Source organism: Xenopus laevis, chromosome 5S (genome assembly GCF_017654675.1).
Source record: "Xenopus laevis strain J_2021 chromosome 5S, Xenopus_laevis_v10.1, whole genome shotgun sequence".
NCBI classification, from domain to species: domain Eukaryota; kingdom Metazoa; phylum Chordata; class Amphibia; order Anura; family Pipidae; genus Xenopus; species Xenopus laevis.
The window spans coordinates 123,675,261-123,689,694 of record NC_054380.1 but is presented as its reverse complement, the minus strand read 5'-3'; positions in this window follow the sequence as shown (position 1 = coordinate 123,689,694).

Sequence of the window (14,434 nt, the reverse complement as noted above, 5' to 3'; positions counted from 1 at the left end):
TTCTCTCCCCAATCTGTTTCTTTCCTCTGTTAATATATTGTAAGTTTTTGTTGGCTAATGTTTCTCCACTACATTCCATAGATGTTTTTTATATACAGAATTCCACAACCTTAATGACTGTAAAAACACACCCATTATGTATTCTACATCAAGCTGTAATTGACATGTCTTGTAAGCATATAATACGCACTACAAACCTGTTGTATATTTCATTGCACCACCGTGTATCTGTGATGAACTGCCCAACAAAAAAAGATTTAAAATACAAACAAATCTGACAGAAAACCATACGAAGCAGCTCCTTCAAGTTCTAGGCACATACTATTAATTATCATAGTTTTAACCAAGGCAGTTTGTATGTGAATATTTGGAAGTAACCAAATACTGCTCTGGAGGCAAGTACAATAACACTATAAGAGGTGTATGCACAGAGAACTTAAGTACAAGGCAGTGGAGTATGGAGCTTTTCTGCAATAGTGATGGGCAAATTTGTCCCGTTTTGTTTTGACGAAAAATTTGGGAATTTACTGCGAAATTCGTGAAATGCTGAAAAATTAGCAAAACACGAATTTTGACGCCAGCGTAAATTTTAATGCCATCGTTAAAGTCAATTGGCATCTGAATAATGTTGACGCACAACAGTTTTGATGCAAGCAACTTTTTTGAAGTCGGCAAATTTTCACTGTGGTTTCGCAAAATTATTTGCCGGCAGCGAAACGAAGAAATTTGCTGCAAATCCGCACCTGCCAAATTTATCGCCCATTACTATTCTGCACAATTTCTTAGCTTATGTTCCCTAGTTTGTAAGTCTGAAAGGTATGAAGGCAGGGGCCTGACAAGGGACACTCATATCACAAATACAATCCCTCAATTTACTCCCATTTTGCAAACTGGTGTAAATCCTTCCACTTCATTTTGTGAGCACAAAAGAGATGTGCATATACAGTAGGTGCAGTATGGGAATCTGAGCTTTGTGCTGGTATTCTGCACTTTGCACTTAAATGAACGTTAGTATCCACGAAGAACCAGGATGGACAGAAGTACAATATAGTCCACAGTGTCTCTCCCTTTACTCTGCAGATTTTGTTGCAATGATTATTCTATTTCTAAATCATAACCTCTGTTTCAATATTTGTCTTTTTATTCAGTAGAGGTCTTTTCATACGAGACTGTCATGAAGGTTGGACTTCAACCAAAGGCTGGGGTGTATCTAAGGCTTTTGATGTTCTTGGACATTTTAGAACATGGAAATTCTTAGATTTTGCAATGCACGTCATCCAAATATGGTCCACTAATGCCCCAACCTGGAGTTTTGACCCTTTTGAGAAAAACATTCGTAAACAGCATGGAAATCATATTAATGGCACGTCCCTCTGCGATGATGGTGCATCCAAAATGGCGGTGCCCATAGCTACCACGTGGGTAGCGCCAGCGTGCTGATGCCGGCGCAATGACGTCATGCACGTGGGGTGAAAATTTTAAATAAAAACCCTTCCAGGTCACGAGTTCAATGCCCGATTGTAGGATTTGTTTGGAACATTCCTGGGTGCTTAATAATTATTATGCCTGATCCTATTTTGTACCGCAAACTTGGACTTGAACCCCTAAGGCTTCCACCTTGGTCCTGACTACTCCCACTGGGAGCCGATAGGCATCCTGACAGTTAATTCAAATAATTTTTTTCAGATTTACAGTTGGCTGTAGCTTGTAGGAGTAGCAGCTGTAGGCTGTAGGAGTAGCACCTCTTTGGCCTTCATAGTAAATACACCAGTGATCAAATGGTAACTAAATGCTCCTCACTAGTTCCATGTTTGCTGCATCATGATCATATTATTATTATTATGTAGTCGTAGGAGTATTAGGATACATTTTTTAAGGAATACAATTATCCACAAGGAGGACAAGCATTATAATAAATAAATATAAATATACAGAGGTTACGTGCTATGCAGACAAAATAAGACACACATTAGGAAGAAGGTCCCTGCCCTGTAGAGCTTTACAACCCCTATGATGATAGAGGCCCAGGGTGGATGTCTTCATTTCCCCACATTAAAAAAGAGCCTTTGAGACTGGATATAAAAGAGAAGAAATTACATTTATTTTTTACCTTTAACCGTAAACCCAGCTTAGCATCCATGTAATGTCTGGAGCTGCTAAAAAGACCTACATGGAAGTGAAGCCTTCTTCATCAAATCCTATTGCAGATGCCAGCAAAATCCTACATTATGTTCTCCATCAAAGCAGCCATGAAGCCCTTTAAGGTACATTATGATATAATTTACATTAAAGATCAAGGAATGTGCATGACCTAGAAAAGCAAAGCAGAAAATGAAATGAAACGTAGGGAAGATCAAACATTTCCAAAAAAGAAAGTTGATCTATATTCTTACTTTATTTTTGCCAGTGAATATGTTATTTTTGTAGAAATATTTTAGACTGACTTGAACAGAATCATAATTACAATGTCTTTAGTCCTGGTATTGGATATATGTGCCAGGTGTTTAATATTTTGAGCTTTTTTTCTAACAGGTGTGTTTTCTAAAGACTTTCTTTGTTTTATCTTGCATATTCTATTACCATTTCTGCATGGCGTGCATGTAACGCCATAAACCCTCCATTATAGTTTACTAGCCTTGTGTTAAATCAATATGATGTTTTTATACAAGGCTCATGACATTTCTTGCTTTGGGTGAAAGATTAACTGTTTCCTCTAATGGTACATTAATTAATTTATGATAAACAAATAAAGGCTCATTTATGAACGTGAAAGCAAAATTCATAAAAACAAATTCATGCAGCTCTCATCAACAACACCATAGGGCTCATTTACAAACATAGCTACTCGTGCAGTCATGGCAAAACTTACTTTTCCCGCTTGTCAACTAAATTCTGCTCACTGGTAAATTGCCCCAACTTCACATACAGTGGAAATAATACTGAATTGTGGGAAAAAAATATGGCAATTTTCACATTGTAATTGCATTTGTTAATTCATGTTTAGACAGGCAAAAAATGACCCTGATTTTAAAATATAGAGATTTCACATATTACCAAGTAGTTGAATGACTATATAAAGGAATAAACATGTTGGGGCAGATTTTCTAAGCTCGAAAAAAAAGTTTGAATTTCTAAGTAAATTTTTGGGTACTTTGACCAATGAATAGGCTATATTCGGCCATTCAACTTCGATTCAAACGATTCAAAGTAAAAATTGTTTGACTATTCGACCATACGATAATCAAAATACTGTCTCTTTAAAAAAAACCTTCAACTTCATACTTCGCCAAATTAAAGCTACTGAAGTGCAATGTTAGCCTATGGGGACCTTCCAGAGCACTTTTCTACGTTTTTTTTGGTCGAATAGAAATCATTCGATCGATCGCTAAAAATCGTTCGAATTGTTCAATGCGAACTATTTAATCGTTCTATCAAACAATTTTTATTCGACCGCAGGATTGCCAAATTTGTTAAAAAAACCTTCAAATTCGATATTCAATTTGAAGTTTTTTAAATCGTTGGTCGAATTTCAAAGTTTTTTGTACTTCAAAATTCGACCCTTGATAAATCTGCCCCGTTGAGTGCTTAAAAAAAAACTAAAGTTTAAAACACTGGGGGTGCCAATTTGTTGACCCTCTGATAGTGGGCAGCTTCCATAAAAAATGGACCATTTCACGGTATAACATTTCTCAGCAGTGATTGGCCATTTTGAACACTTGAACTTATATAAATACATTATATATACATTTATAAATCATTCATAACATTGTTACCCCTAACTGTGCTATAAGTATTATATTTCTAATGACTGTCTGGGTAATTAAAATTCTCCATTAATTAGACTTGCCCTAACATTGCAGCCCTTTTTAATGGCAACAGAACCTGAGCCTCTTCCTATTACAATCTTACAATCTGCAAAATATTAAACCCATTAGGCTTAAACCCTCCTATTCTCCTCAACACAGGGGTGTCTTCAAGAAATATTCCCCCACCAGCATATTGAAATGTTGACATCATGAAAATAATTTTTTCTACTTTTTTGAACTAAAATCCAGAGTGCATCCAAATATTTTTTTAAATATTCTTACTGGAGGGTGGATAAGAGGGATCCCCTATCTGATTTTCACCTGGCAACTACCCCATACAATTTTTAAATACTTGTGTAATGTAAGGTATCCCAAACTCAGAACTAACCCCAAGGACTCAGTCACGGCTCACTCTTCTGCCTATAGCAGCCGCCTTTGGCTCCTCCCGAAGTGAAAGCCAGCCTTAATAGGCAGAAGCGTGAGCTCAGGCCGGGACCTATTCTGGGTTTGGGATACCTTATGTTACAACGTTGGTCATTTTTAGGTCAAACTAATGAAGATGTTTGGGGCTTTCATAAACAGAATTTCTGAATACTAGTGGAAAGTATATAAGCAATTAATCAATGCTTCTTTGGTTCAAAGCACGTGATCTCAAGTTCTCAAAAAAATTACTTCACTTTTTTATAAATACACCCCAAAATAAATTGCCTATTAATGGGATAACATGATATATTTGGATGGCAACACAACACTTCTGCCTTCAAAAAATACAAAATCTCCCTCGCTAGACCATGCCTAGTTTTTTTTATCTCTAATATTTTATAATTTCTTAAAGAAAAAGGTGTAATATAATAAACGCAACATTTGAAGCAGGTTTATCAAAATGTGAAAGCATAAAAAGCTTGGCTGATAGCTTATTTATGTATAAAAAATTAAAACTTTAAGGGGCAGATTTATCAAGTACAAAAAAACTTCAAAATTCATCCATCGAATTGAAAACCTTCGAATTTGAATATCGAATTTGAAGTTTTTTCACCGAATTTGGCAATCTTACGATCTAATAAAAATCATTCAATCGACTGATTAAACCGTTCAAATCGAAGGATTCGAACAATTTTAGCATACGATCGAAGGATTTTTATTCGATCCCCATAGGCTAACATAGCACTTCGGCAGGTTTAAGTTGGCAAAGTATTGAAGTTGAAGTTTTTTTAAAGAGACAGTACTTTGATTATCGAATAGTCAAATATTCGAACGATTTTTACTTCGAGTCTAAGTAAATTCGAAGTCGTAGTATCCTATTCAATGGTCGAAGTATCCAAAAAATTACTTTGAATTTCAAATTTTTTTACTTTGAAAATTCCCTCAAATTCACTTCGACCCTTGATAAATCTGCCCCTAAATATTTTTTTTAAAAAAACTGCAAAATATTTCTATTGAAAACTCAAATTTTAAAAAAGCTTAATTTTTTTTAAAAATACATTTCTTTTTGACTTTTACAGAAAGTCACTAGGTTTTAGCTGTGCTTCATACATTTAAAATATTCAAATTTGGAAAATGTAATTTCGAGTGCATTTTTTTTGCTGCAAAAAACTTGACTCTGTTTCATAAGGAAGGTTATTTACTAAAAATTAACTTGAAATATTTTCAAACTCCAATGTGTGCTTATTAATGAATAAAAATGATTATCTGAAAACCTTGATTGAATAAAAACTTGAGTGCAGCAAATTTGTATTCCACTCAAAACCTCAAATTGAAAGGATTGCTTAAATTTTGCCTATGCCAACCCCTATTAACTTGTACATGAACTTTTTTGTGCTTAATGAAGCTATAAAATAAGCATTTGGATTTGGACCTGAATGTTACCTCATTTATTAAAAATCACAAACAAATAAAATCAAAGAAAGAACCTGAATACCTTAAATATGTGTTATTCTCTTCAGTTCAGTCTACAAAGTAAAAATAACCCTTGAAAAAACTTGAATTAACTTAAATTTTGGCTAGGACAACTCCCATTGACTTTTACATGATCTTGCAGCAAGAAATTAGATGCCAAAGTTTTAAATTTGCATTTTTTTTGCAGTGTTTTTATTCATATTCATAATTTTTAGAACAAAACAATTGAATAGAGAAAAAATATGAACATTGATAAATAACCCCTTTAGTGTCATTTCATACACAATGCAATTATAAAAAGACAATATTTCTTATTAGATATTAGTCAGTGTTGTTTTTAAAACAATTTTATGAAATTATACTTTCAAAGGTTATGCAGGAAAGGTTTTTGAATTTTTAACAAATATATTTTAGTTTAAGAAATAAATATGGTAGTAATAGCTTAAGTTGATGTTTTAAAAAGAGAAAGCAAAAGGAGCCAAGCTGGATGTTACTAGTGAGCAGGCTTCTAGGAAAGAATCATTTGCAAATTGAATACAGGATGCATCATTAGATTCAAGAGCGAGAAAACTCTATGCAGATTTTCACGTCATTGAACAAAGGAGCAGACTCTGAATCTAACCATCTGTTCCTACTAACGTTGGCACTTGTTCTGTGTAACAGTTCATATAAATATATTTAGAAAAACCTGGCACTAGAAATTGAAGTCTGGTTGGGGCATCTGCAGATTTTTTTTGAGCATGTTAGAAAACCTTTTGAGAAGACTTGCCATCATTTTGCAACTGTAATATAAATTAGCACATAACATGAAATCAAGCTTACAACCATTTGCTCTCATCGAAGTCCTGTTTATAGCAATTAGGGTATATGATAAGAAAAAATGCCTAAAATAAAAATATATATAACCCTGATTAGTGCAGTAAACGTGTGCCACCCCTTAGCCTCCAGAAACATCTGGCTGGGAATTTGGAAATCTACTGAAACTAATAATGTTGGAATGGGCATTGCCAATGGAAATATATATATATACTGTATATACAATAACATTTGAACTTTACTTCTGTTTTTCTTTGAATTGAGCTGGAACTACATAACTTGGTCTGAATAACAACCAGCTTAGAAGATAGGTAGAGTGAGAAAGGGGGATGATTCTATGCCTTCCTCCTGTACTCATGAATAAAGTGCTGCCAAATGCAAACAGGGGTCACTACGCTCCATTTTGAACTACAGCGACCTGCAGTAATTCAGGAAAGTGCACTCTAGGGTGTAAATATGCAAAATAAGATGCTATAGAATCAGAATTAAGGCCGTTTTGGTCAAAATGAATAATTTTTGGGTGATTGCGGCCAGGTGAAGGGTCCAGGAACCCAAAATGCCGTTACTACCTTCTCCGCAGCACTCTCCAAAGAACTTCCCTGACTTAAACTCAACTGTCACATGTATATACTAGTTCCAGCTCCTCCTACCCCCTCTGGTGATGTCAGAGGTGGGCTGGTTGTGCATGGGTACATAAATCATTGCTGAATGGTTTGGTGGGCACGGCATGCAAGTTGAACATTTTTAGACCTGCGCATCACAAGCAGTTTTCTGCACTTTGAACCCTGTTTTGCATTTTACTGGAAATAGTGTAATAACCCAATATAAGCAAAGGTTCATATTCTTTAAGACATTAACAAAGTTTATTAAATAGAAAGTCTACAAACTGCTGACAATATAGGGTGTTTAGGTGGGTTGGTTTTATTGAATAGAAAAATCAGTCTAAAGTAATAAAGGAGTAGAGACACCAGGGCCCAAAGCTTGATCATGAACTGAGCACTATCTGCAAGGAGTTTGTATACTCACCTCTTGTTTGTTTGGCTTTCCTGCAGGCACTATGTTTTCCTCATGTACATATTAAAAACAGATAAAAAAAAAACCCACACAGCAGAAAAAAGTAATATCACTAGACACTTTACAACATGTAATGGGGGAGATATAGACTTCTTCTCTATTCAAGGGATAGAAAGAGTATGATTAGGAATGAGAGGGGGAGACCACTTAAGCCTTCTAGAAAAAGAAAGAGGTCTACTGGATCTTCCGTTTAGGGGCACGTTTGCCATTAGGGCTTAATTACGAGTTTGATGTAACTTGCTACAGTTGAACATGACAGAATAAGATCAGCTCTAAGTTTTCAGAAAGATCATATAGGAAAAAATCTTTTTAATAGAGTAAAATAGTGACGGTTTTTATAGTTAACAATACTTTCAAAAAGAATGGTCGTAAATTGGTTTGATGCTTTTGATAATTATGTTTTTTTGTATTTTAAGATACTATGCTGTACAATAACTTAACTAGTACTGTTTAAATTTGAATTTATAATGTATGTTACAAAAAGAAAGGATACAAATGCACCACAAGGGTAACTTTGGGACTGTAATAAGAAAATAGGGTTAATCACTTTTGACTCTTAATTGGTTTTTATAAAAATGGGAGGGATTACCAAGGTTTAAATTCTGGGTTGGACATGCTGTTAATAGACCAAAAAAATTTATCAAAAAATGTATCAAAGAAATAGAATTTTAAATTCGGGTGAAGAGGATCGACTTGCAAACGCAAATCAAATTCGAATCGAGTTTTTTCAAAAAGAAAATTAGATTTTTCAAAGTCCACCAAATGACTCTAAATTGGTTTTAGGAATTCCCCCATAGGTTGAAACACCAATTCAGCAGGTTTTAGATGCTGAATAGTCAAATTTGAATTCTTAAAAAGACAGCACATTATAAATTTCAAAATTGGATTTTTTTTTAAACTCAAATCGAATTTGGACTATTCCCTAGTCGAATTATACTAAAATAAACTTGGAATTCGAATTTAAAAATTCAAATTTTCAATTCGACCCTTGATAATTCTGCCCGTATGTGCTTAAAATAAAGTTTACCTTTGCTGTACTAATACTTTGCGTGTCTACTTTTTTAACTTGATATGGATCACCTGTGCACACACAGGCACAGTTTTACTAACTGTGACCTTATCACTATTTATTTCTGCCTGTTTCATATATATCAGGAAACCAAAGTAACTGCAAGAAACACAGACAAGAGGTGATTATACAACTTGCAGATTGAAACCAGGTCATGATCAAGCTTAGGAACCCTGGTGTGTCTATTGCTTAACAGCTAAAAGAAATGGAGACGTACTAAAGAGTTAAACCGGTGTAGGGATGTGAAAATCTTAGACACCCTTACACTTTACAGACAGGCACACCCCTAGTAATATGGACACTTCAGTGGGTCCTTATGGGGACCTTGTGCTTATGTAAACAGCAGTGTAGGACCCCGCACACCCTATAGAAGTTGAGAGACGCCTGGTGCACAATGGTAGAGGCTCGGCAACCTCACAGCAGGATACAAGTCAGTGACATCCAAAGGCACACAGGTCTACAGGAATTCTTCCAAAAATTCTTTATTTACGGATTGCAAATGCAACGTTTTGGGGAACGAAAATCCCCTTTGTCAAGCATACGAATTCAGAAAAAAAGTGCATACATATAGCCAAATCAATTATTCAATTAGTGTGTCATACGAAACAAGCCAATAGTGTGAAAAAGAGTGAACCTGCAGAACAATACACCCACTTTTTTAAGAATTATACAATTCTGTTAAAATGGTAAATGTACAGTTAAAAAACATTTTTTTTAAAAAAAAAATTGCAATATTGCTAAGTCCAATAAAACAACTATGTGAAGTGATACCATAAATTACATAAAAAGCACAATATCTGCAAATACAAAAGACAGGTGTATATTAACACTACTCCCTCCTACAAAGAATCATAATATAGAAAAGATTAAATATATAAGTTATACAAAAATAGAAGGGTACATAAGAATTTACTCTTACCCTATAGAGGGATTACTGGAACAAAGGGAAGCTGACCCTAATACATAAATAAACCAGACCATGTGGGTATGTGTTGATCATCTGTAAAAGACAAAAAAATATTTTTGATAAAACAATAGCTATAAAAATATTTTACAAAAAGCAAGACATGTTGAAATCTTCATTGAGCCCTTTCGGATCACGTGTCTGCAGAAGCCAAATCCAAGAACACTCTCTTTGGAGTAGCAGCCTTTTAATGTCCTGTCCTTGCCTAGCAGTTACTTTCTCTAATATCTGCCATCTCACTTGTGACACCTGATGCCCTTGAATAAAAAAGTGTTTCGCCAATAATGTTTCTTTTCTTAGTCTGCCCTTTTCCTTAACCGCACCAGCATTCTCTGGTTTAAAATGTCTTATTACACATTTATGTTCATTTAAACAGACTTTAATCGGTCTTGTGGTTTGGCCCACATAGGCTTTACCACACGGGCATTTAATGCAATATATAACATTATGGCTGTCACAGGTGGAGAAACAGTTAACAGGGTGTTTGGTCCCTTGTGACGGATGTACCACTACATCACCAGCAATAATGCCATTACAATGTCCGCATTGTCTACAGGGGAAAGTCCCCTTGCTATTCGTGGTTAAATGGAGATCGAAATTTTGAGTGGGTCTAGGTTTAATAAGGTCCCCGATGTTTCTGCCTCTTCGATACGAGAATACAGGGGGAAGATGAAATAAATGTCCTATTTTCGGATCAGCTTGTAACAGGCCCCAATGTTTTAAGATAAGTCTCTTACACGCAGCAGAATTGGTATTAAAGGTAGAAATAAAAGGGACTCGAGTGCTGTTAACACCTGTTTTCTTACACTTCCCAAGGACGTCTCTCCTAGGTATCCCTGCCACTTCATTCTTCACCTGCAATAAATTGCCTCTATTGTAGCCCTTGTCTGCGAATTTATCCACTACCTTAGTGGCTTCCAAATCAAAGAGTGCATCATTAGAAGTGAAACGTCTTACTCTTAATAATTGAATCTTGGTGAGACCTTTAAACACCCCAGGCGGATGATGGCTAGTAGGACGCACCAAATTATTTTTATCCGTCGGTTTGGTATACACAGATGTAACAAACCTATTGTTTTGTAGTTGGATGTTCACATCCAAAAAATGTATTTCACTATCATGTGATTCATATGTGAATTTAATAGAGTTGTGCACACTGTTCAAATAATTGACAAAATTAGATAAATTGTCCAGACTACTTGTCCAAAGAAAAAACGTATCGTCCACATACCTCACAAAGGAGTGTATGTGGCGGGCATACTCAATCTGTGAAAAAATGTATGCTTGCTCAAAATGATCCATAAAAATGTTAGCATACGCAGGAGCCATGTTGGCCCCCATTGCGCAGCCTTGTATCTGTAAATAATATTCATTTTTAAATTCAAAATAATTATTCAATAAAACGCTTTCAAGCAGTGTGCACACGAAATTAATCATGTAAGTAGGTGTTGATCCCTTTGATAAGTAGGTCCGAGTACATTCGATGCCTTCCTCATGAGGAATTGAAGTATATAAATCCTTTATATATAAAGGATGCCTTTGGATGTCGCTGACTTGGACCTTGTGCTTATGTAACCCCTGTAGTTCACACAGTGTACTCCAGATGGCACTGTGCCAGAGTATAAAAGGTTTAGGAACCATGTGTTCTGGGTCCATTGCTTTAGCCCAACCAAGCAGGCTGGAAGGGAATGGGGAGTGCTGACACTAGGCGCCTTGGCCCTAGTAATTAGACAGCTATACTCGTTTATAGATCACTCTAGGAGTGATAGAGAGGTTATTTAGTTGAGCAGCTCAAGGCTCCGCCGAGAAGATTAGAGGGATTAAGATCCCAGGGTATTACTGACCCAGAGTAAGGAACCGAGTGTTGAGATAGGGATGTCAGGAGTTCCCTTAGTCTACCACTGGAAGATATCCTGAAAACCGGGCAATACCCATCACATGCTGTCAACTTACTCTCTGCTGTATATTCCCTAGCCTGTGGGGTTTCAGCATATACGTGCTGTGAGTATATGCTTCCTTTATGCTGCTGTGTATGTTCTGTACTCCATTGTCGATCAATGTGCTGAATGATCTATGTGCTATTGTTCAATAAATACAGTTATTTGTTCAACCGTTAAAGAACTACTGGCGGCCATCATTGTTCTATCGCACCCAGTTACAGTTACACTGTACCCTTGCCTCCACTGAGTTGCGAGGGCTTATCCCTGAGAAATAGAGCTCATCTGTGGTCTCAGCTCACAAAGGAAAGTAGCTAAAACTGCCCTGGCACAAGTCAGTTTACTATAGCGCTACACCGGTAAGGGTCAGAAACGAGAAGTCAAACAGGAGCAAAGGCTCAGATTTGCAATAAAATACAGGCCTTGTTGCCTATTTCAAGTCTCCGCACATGTTCCAAAATAGTCTCAAAATATGCCAAAACACAAGAACTTTGCACAAGAGAACCTTGATGCAGACATGTGCAGGGAACATGCCTGTGGGATTGCTTCTTAAGTGCATACACAAAAAGGCAGGTTAACTGACCCCAATGTGAATGTGAGAGGTACGTTAATCTCAGTAGGGGCAGGGACTGATGATGTATAGAATAAACTCTGTAAAGATGCATAAAGTATATACCACAGCTTTATATGAAACGTGTTCATCATTCCGTGGCTCTATTGAGTATTATAAGTGTTTCATTGATCATATGGTACTTTTGTGTTGGGTTTAGTGCTAAAGATTTATCACGCTTTTATCCATGGATCAATATTAATTCCAGGGTCTTAAATTTGCTTTACGTTGAGATGAGGAACCAGTTTCCTGTCTTGATTTTCCCATATAAAAGATAAGTAATAATTAGACGTTATCTATATTTTTATCGTACACCTTTTAATTGGAATTATTAATGGGGATTCATTCATGGTTCGTGGTTTCTCTAATGCTATGCATATGCAGAAAGCATGATTCCAAGTTTAAAATAGTCTGAGGGCATAAAATATATTTATGGAGCATCAGAGTGATAATTTAATACATAAATTAATTCCATCCAGGCCATTAATAAGAAATGAATGAGGGGACTGAGTTACAGAGCTACATCATAACAGACAGCGTAATAAATCCAATGTTTGCCAACAGGATGCTTTAGCGACCGCTACGAAATTTAAAGAGGGCACTCTACGAGGTAAAGCACTGTAATGACTATAGTACCCATTAGATATCTCTTTATGGGAGAGGAATTATGCACCACTGCCTATCTGAAGGCAACTTTGTTGGCTTGTAGGATTCTCTGTTGTCTTCCTTATTCACCATTGGTGCTAATTATTTGCACTGAAATGATGAATGGATGCAGAGAAATAAGCAAGACTTTTACAAGGCTATTAAGAAACAGTTTCCTCGCAGTGTTTCCTCTATTAGATGATCCCCATTTCACCTTAATCTAAGGGGGTTATTTATTAATATCCGATTGCCAAAAACTCAAAAAAATTTAGGTTTTTTTTCACTATAAAATCAACATTTTTTCAGATTTTCAGATTTAGACTTTTTCCATCCTCGAAGTATAATAAATCTTGAAAAACTCAAATTTTTCAAGATTTATTATACTCGAGGATGGAAAAAGTCTAAATCTGACATCAAAGACTTACCGAGGTTCCTATCCTATTTGCACGTTTCTGTGGTTTGCGCTGGAATAAGCCTGAGAATCAGACTATTTCGGACGTTTCAGGCAAAAATTAAAAAAATTCTGGCTTTTCAGGAAAAAAGCAGAAAAAATCAAGCGATTCGGGAAAAAATAACGTACAATTTGGATTTTCGCTTGATTTCTTAGTGTTTGTCCCTGATTCCGATTGAATTGTGCTTTTTATTAATAAACAAAGTCCAATCATGGATTCTTGTTTGGTCAGACTTTTTTTAATTAAAATAATCAGAAAATTGTGGATTTTGATAAATAAGGCCCTAGGAGTTATAATAGGAAATAATAATAAAAAAAAAAAAGCCTGAAGTTGCAGATAATGTGTTCCTTAATAATTGCTTTGCTTAGGTGGCTGTTTTCCCCCACTGCTTGGAGAAAACTTATCCACTTAAGAGGTGGCACATATTTCTCTGCAGATTTACAGTGGTTGTGCTATACTTTGTCTTGTCAATCTACTAGAAGACATCCCTTTCTATAAAAGTGACGTTCAGATGTCTGGGCCATGCTTCCAATGCACCATAGTTACATAGTTAAATCAGTTTGAAAAAAGACAAAGTCCATCAAGTTCAACCCCCCAAATGAAAACACAGCATCCATACACACACCCCTCCCTACTTTCACATAAATTCTATATACCCATATTTATACTAACCATAGTGTTTAGTATCACAATAGCCTTTGATACTATGTCTGTCCAAGAAATCATCCAAGCCATTCTTATAGTCATTAACTGAATCAGCATCACAACATCACCCGGCAGTGCATTCCACAACCTCACTGTCCTGACTGTGAAGAACCCCCTACGTTGCTTCAAATGAAAGTTTTTTTCTTCTAGTCTAAAGGGGTGGCCTCTGGTACGGTGATCCACCGTAGCTTTATCAACTTCCAAATTTAAATTTAAGTAATTTCTTTGCAACAAATATCACAAATTTGAAATTGAGATTTATTACATTGCAAGAAATTAGAAAACTTAAATTTAAGAATTTGCCATCTAAATGCATGTGAATTCATGTAGAAGTCAATGGGAGATAAATTCACAAAATTCAATCTTACAATTCAAGTTTTCAAGATTAATTAAATATCTGGTATTTGTTATACTAAAGGAATTCTAGAACCTGTAGAAAATGGGTAAACTTTGGAGAATA